Genomic DNA, 7,019 nt, shown 5'->3' with positions numbered 1-7,019 from the left:
GCTTTGAGGACTGTGAGAATTGCATGGATTAAGATGGCTACTGCCATGTTTGAAGCTGCTTCTGCTGCTGCTAAGATGACTGCCAGGATTGCTAGTGTGCTACTGTGGGGGCTACCAGGATTGCCATGGGGGATGCTATGATTTCTCGTGTAGTGTTGTTGCATGGCTTGACAGTACTGTTTGAATCGTTGGACAAGGTTCAGGCAATCGATCTCAATATTATGCCAGGAGTCCTCCAGTATTGCCTGCATGTGTCCTTCAAAATATCAGGCAAAGTCATGAACAAGGCTTCTGTTTCCCGGAAAATTTAGAAGTGTGCCCTATGGAGTCATCTCTGGACAGAATCTGAATAAGACAAATTTTGTCACATTAGATTATATTAAATTGAACACGGTAATGTCACGTACAGCATTTCATCTCAAATAGCACAGAAATTTCATTAGGTAATGTAGGATGTGGTAAATGGTTAAGCAGCAGGTTTTGATTTCCTACCTATTCTTTCCCCCTTTCTGCAGATAACAGGTACATGGGACCCTGCCGAGGACAGGTCATCCTCTGGCTCTTCCTAATCAGTCCCAATTACTGTCTCTGCTGACCCATGAACGACAACCTAAATAAAGAAGATAATAGGCACAATTAAATACCAATGTGACTAAATCAGTACAAATATAAACTAGTTTCAAACAATTCTCAGTTCAATAGAAATACACAGAATAATGGAGTAATGTCTGCTAATAACAATTTTCATCTAAAGGTAAGGTGTGTATGATAATACTGACCTTCCCACGGACAATAAGCTGGGTTAGGAAACTCCAGGTGTCCATGATCTCCTGGTCTCTCGCTCAAGCTGCCCTGCACCAGATTTGTTTTCCTTTTTCATTTTACCTACTCTGGTCCTCATATTTTCATAGAGCTTCTTGCATTGCGCACTTTGAAAACAGGTAAACGAACCAAATATAAAATACAATAGAATAACCATTTTAATGGAGTAAATCCAATGGCATTATCACAACAAAAATCAAACAAACAAAAAATATTTACAAAATCATAAATTCAATAAGGGAAGAATACAAAATGGATACCTGTTGTTCTCCAACCTTTGACCATAGTTGGGATTTAGCAGCCACACTGAGCCAGTCTTTCTGTCTCTTGTCATACAATTGTAGGTAGTTTTTAATATATTCTGCTAATTTTTTGGTACTCTCGTCTGTCCACATATACACAGGAATTTCCTTCATGGAAACTATGATTCTCTTCTGTTTTACTATGGGCTCTTCTTTACTCAACAGTTCTATTTGAGTATCTGTAATAACTTTAAGTAGTGTCTCTGGAACATCATCAAAACTCAAGTAGGAGGAAGAACAAAGATCTCTAGCCCTGTCTGAAACCTCTGACTTTCTCTCTATCTTTGTTTTTTCCTCTTCCTGTCTTTTTTTGCAATGGCCTTCCTCTTCCTCTACTGGCTTTCTTTTAGGAAGGTATGACAATCTGTTGAATATTCCAGTATGGATAGATTGTTTTAACTCACTTGAACTTACTAAAGCGACAATAATTTTGAGAATGTAATCTGTTTGCTGGAAAATTGCAGTATAGCGAGGAATGGTGACGTGCTTGATTATTAAAGCAGTAACATGAGCACATCATTGCTCTTTGGCCGTGACCTATGCGTAAACACTTTGTGAGCAGTTCGCTCCATGCTTGAAATATGCTTGAGCTAAACATTCCATGCACGTGAACGACTTGTGACAATACCCTAATGACCACTTGACCCCTTGGTGACACAATGGAATGCCTGAACATGTTACGTGCCCACAACGTGCACAGTTCATGAACACTACATGACATAGCGTATAATAGATTCCCATGGCCGCATTGACATGCGCTGCCAAAAGTTCTCACGCTTAGTTCACGGAGGTGGTATGCACATGGCATGAACAAGTGAGTTTTTTCAATATTTCAAAATTTTCTCTACGACATGGCATGATCAGCCCTTTCTCCACTACCCTTCACACAATCCTCTCGTTCCCGAGACTTTAAATCACTGACAAGACGAACTGCTTGCCATTCCGGGAACGAAAATCATGAAAGTGTCAGGGTGGCATTATAAATACTAAAATATTAAAACAAATATAATCTTCACATATCTCACAAACAAGACAACCTTGATGAAACCAACATTTGACAAGAAGGCTTAATGAACAAGTAAGGCAGTTTCAGATTTAGTCACCTTTACGATTACATTCTTTAAAATTATACGTTTACTTTGTCCTTAAATCTTCATTGTAATTTTACATGCATTGCACTCATTTTGCTCAGTTTCTTTTTACAAGTATGAACACACCACTCTGCAGAAGCAAGGAAGTCCAGTTCCATGAGAATGTGTACGCGAGAAGAAACAAGATATCACAAAAACAATGTAGAAGATATAAATTACATTGAGCTTTAAATATAATTTCAAGTTTTACTGGCTACTGCGTCATGAAAGAAATATGACAATTAATAAAACTTCAATATAAGATGAAACTAAGAAACCGTAATCTGTAGAATATAATCAAACCCGCGGAAAATACCAATCCCAGGTCCAAGATATTAAGTGAAGTCGGATGATAACTGCCGAAGACAAAATCAAGAACCAGATAAATATAACAACACTGATTAGATTTGATTATTCACTTCTGCAACAGATAAATAAATTCCCAGGTCTCGGAGTATGAACTGTAACTGAACAAAATATGCTCTCAAGAGTGAGAAGATAAAATCAAACTAATTGCTAATAAAATCTTAACTCTGAATAACGTTGTCATTCACCCAGTCCTGTGATAAATAAGGCATCTGACAAATTAAGTAAAACTGGATAAAAAGAGGATGGCAGGCCCAAATTGCTCAGGATGGATAAATAATATCTTTCTCCTTTCACCAACGGATATAATTCAGTCAATCTATTGCATTCAAAATAAATACGAATAGAAAGAGAAGTTTAACAAGCATTATACTTTAGAACAAAGTATAGACGGATAATAGCAGGAACAACGAAGCCAGACAATGGCCAACATCGGCAATGGAAGTCTTTCATCGGATTCTCCGTCCAGCGAAACGTGTCACGATGACAATATTTGACAAAAACACTTCTAACAATCGTGAAAATTTAGTGAAGAATGGTATACATTGCTCTTCGTAAACAAGATTATTCTTTTCAGTAAAAGGAAACTACATTTTTCCTTTCATTATACTAAATTGGCGATTCATTAAAAAATCTATTTGTGTAATAAACTGATTAAGAAATTCGTTTCCATGCTCTTAATTCTCATGGAATATCAGTACTATATTTCTTTAGCATCTATGAGATTCAATCAATCCAGTACTTATACGCACTATTTTGTTCGTATGTATATGGTTTTACACACACACATATATATATATATATATATATATATATATATATATATATATATATATATATATATATATATATACATACGTGTATATATATATATATACATACGTGTATATATATATATATATATATATATATATATATATATATATATATATATATATATATATATATATACATGAATACAAGCAAACAATATATATATATATATATATATATATATATATATATATATATATGTGTGTGTGTGTGTGTGTGTGTGTGTGTGTGTGAAGGCTAAAAAAAAGATAGGCCATTCACTTCACCTCTCCTACATCGTAAGACCAAAAAGGGAGAGATAGAATCGTTAATATGCATTAATCTAACACATTATTCAACTCACCCAAAGTACATCACGCTATAATAATGAAAGAGAGAGAGAGAGAGAGAGAGAGAGAGAGAGAGAGAGAGAGAGAGAGAGAGAGAGTATATTCTCCCTTCATATGAAAACCAGCTATTAACAAAGGCCAACGATGGTGCAGTGTTCAGGCGACCCTTCCTCTGTTCTATCCAATTCAAAGGTTATCCTACTCCATTTAGACACGGTTCGTGTTAACTAATCCGACAGTGTTGCGCAGTAAATTTAAGCGAGGAACTGCAATATATTGCTATTTTCTTCAAATTTAGCAACATTGCAAGAAAAGATCATAATGAAAATAAAAAGAAATACTTTTTCTATCAAAATTTGGTCTGATGTACTTCTAAGGACCAAACAACATGCAATAATTCCATATGTCGCAATTTGCTTGCAACAGAGCGACATAGCAAGCAAAAAACCCACTCTGGTATCATGAAATGTCTAACATCAACTTTTCTTCTTTCATGTTGCTCTAGATGGCCTGACCCATGTAGTCAGATACGGACTCATGACTTTGATTCTGTGGGTCATGACGCAAAGAGCAGTTTTTGTAATACAAGCCTATCTATCCAAAACAAATTCAATGCCTTACATTTGCGTAACATTAATACAGGTCAAGCATAATATCTTTTGCTGAAATGGGGGTCAATTGGTAATAACACCACACTCTTTATTAATCATTTGCTCTTATTTATTTTGTCCGAGGCAATGGGCATTGCCTCTTTCGTACAATTCTGTTGGATTACGTCATTACAGACGGGTATTTCGTTACGACAATGTACTCAATCTCAGCAATCTCTTATCTGGTACTTCCGTGTACAAGCACAATGGGGAAAAGGCGAGGTATCCTCAAAACAAAACGGAAATCGAAGGATGTTGCGTAACGTCAGACGTAAAATGTGTGAGAGAGAGAGAGAGAGAGAGAGAGAGAGAGAGAGAGAGAGAGAGAGAGAGAGAGAGAGAGAGAGAGAGAGGGGGGGGGGGGCACGGGGTAAAACGCAATAAGGGGATAAAAAAAAAGGTGGCCGAATAGGGAATAATTCAAAGTATTTCGGAGGCAGACAAAAAATTAACGGTGCAGGAAAAAAAGAACAAAAAAAAAAAGAAAAAAGTATTGTTAGGCATAAACACAGGGATGAATAATGATCGTAAAAAAAAAAATAAACAAATAAATAAATAAATAAATAAAAACCATTGTTTAAAGAAACAAAAATAAAGCTGCACAGAACATTCGCAGATTGCAATATGAAACGCCGAAAGGACGGCGGAGGAGAGGAAGAGAAGGAGAATCTGGTCAAAGAAGGTAGAGGGCTAAGGATATGAGATTATCGAGCAATTGTGGAAGGGAGCGGGGAAAAGTTTTCAGTAAATCATGAGAGACGATAGGTCCCAACAAAGGGAAAGATACGAAACATGGAAAGATATCGAAAGAGCGGAAGCAAAAGGAACGGCGACTCCAGTGAACTGCAATTGTTGTCACCTTTCTATTTGCCGGATAATAAGACATACCTCGATAGTTCCCACATGAAAGAGAGAAAATGGCGACATGTACATTACACAACACTAACAGTTTCTTCAAGTAGCCTGTGATGTATGCTGGTCGCAAAACCAGCAGTTTCTTCTACTACATTATGTTGTAGGTAGGTCGCAACACAAGCAGTTTCCTCCATTAAAATTACGATGTAGGCTGGTCACAACACCAGCAACTTCTTCTGTTGCAATTACGTTGTAGGCTAGTCGCAACACCAGCAGTTTCTTCTGTTACAATTACGTTGTGGGTGGGTCGCAACACTAGTAGTTTCTTCCTTTACAATTACTATGTAGGCAGGTTGCAACACCAGCAGTTTCTTCCAGTACATGCTGTTGTGGGCAGGTCGTAACACCAGCATTTTCTTCCAGTACATTGCTGTAGGAAGGTTGCAACACCAGGAGTTTCTTCCAGTACATTATGTTGTAGGCAGGTCGCAAAACCAGTAGTTTCTTTCGCTACATTAGGTTGTGGGCCAGTCACAACACCAGCAGTTTATTCCTGTACAGTTACGTTGTAGGCTGGTAACAACACTAGCAGTTTCTTTAGGTACATTACATTGTAGGCGGGTCACGACACCAGCAGTTTCTTCCAGACCATTATGATGTAGGCAGGTCTCAAAACCAGCAGTTTCTTTCGCTACATTAAATTATAGGCAGATCGCAACACCAACTGTTTCTCCATGAAACCAATAAGTGTCTTCAGGTACAATTACATTGAAGGCTGGTCGCAACACCAACAGTTTCTTCCAGTATATTATGTTGTAAGCAGGTTGCAATACCAGCAGTTTCTTCCGTTACAATTACGTAGTAGGCTGGTCTCAACACCAGTAGTTTCTTCTGGTATATATTATGTTGTAGGCAGGTCGCAACACCCACAATTTCATCTAGTACATTGTTGTAGGCAGGTTGCTAAACCAGTGCTCTCTTCCAGTACATTAGGTTGTAGGCAGGCTGCAACACCAACAGTTTCTTCTGGTAAATTACTTTGTAGGCAGGTCACAACACCAGCAGTTTCTTCAGGTACAATTATGTTGTAAGATAGTTACAACACCAGCAGTTTCTTCCAGTACATTACGTTGTAGCAGGTCGCAACCCCAACTGTTTCTTCATGGAAAAAATAACAGTTTCTTCTGGTGCAATAACATTGATGGCTGGTCGCAACACCAAGAGTTTCTTCCTGTATACTATGTTGTAGGCAGATTGCAACACCAGCAGTTTCTTCGGATACATTACGATGTAGGCGGGTCGCAACACCAGCAGTTTTTTCTTTTGTATATGTTGTAGGCAGGTCGCAACACCAGCAATTTCATCCAGTACATTATGTTGTAGGCAGGTTGCTAAACTAGCAGTCTCTTCCAGTACATTACGTTGTAAGCAGGCCGCAACACCAGCAGTTTCTTCAGGTAAATTACTTTGTAAGCAGGTCACAACACCAGCAGTTTCTTCTGGTACATTATGTTGTAGGCTGGTCACATCAGTTGTTTTCTTCCAGGACATCATGTTTTAGGCAGGTCGCAAAACCAGAAGCTTCTTCTAGTACATTACGTTAAGGGCAGGTCGCAACACCAGTATTTTCTTCCAGTACAATATGTTGTAGGCAGGTCGCAAAATCAGCAATTTCCTCCAATACATTACGCTCTAGGCAGGTTACAACATTAGCCGTTTCTTCCAAACGATTAGGTTGTAGGCTGATCGCAA

The 7,019-nt window shown here is 38.0% G+C and overlaps 1 long non-coding RNA gene across 1 annotated transcript; it reads right to left on the bottom strand.

Moving 5' to 3' along the window:
* Positions 1 to 352: 352 nt before the first annotated feature.
* On the bottom strand, positions 353 to 2,362 carry LOC137649727 (uncharacterized). Its single transcript, XR_011045840.1, has 3 exons — positions 1,083 to 2,362; positions 780 to 929; positions 353 to 610 (listed from the first exon to the last, which is right to left on the bottom strand). It is a non-coding gene; the product is annotated as an uncharacterized lncRNA (long non-coding RNA).
* Positions 2,363 to 7,019: the final 4,657 nt, after the last annotated feature.

The sequence above is a fragment of the Palaemon carinicauda genome, chromosome 11, assembly GCF_036898095.1.
Source record: "Palaemon carinicauda isolate YSFRI2023 chromosome 11, ASM3689809v2, whole genome shotgun sequence".
In the NCBI taxonomy this organism is placed as follows: domain Eukaryota; kingdom Metazoa; phylum Arthropoda; class Malacostraca; order Decapoda; family Palaemonidae; genus Palaemon; species Palaemon carinicauda.
This window is presented reverse-complemented; position numbering and strand designations above follow the sequence as displayed.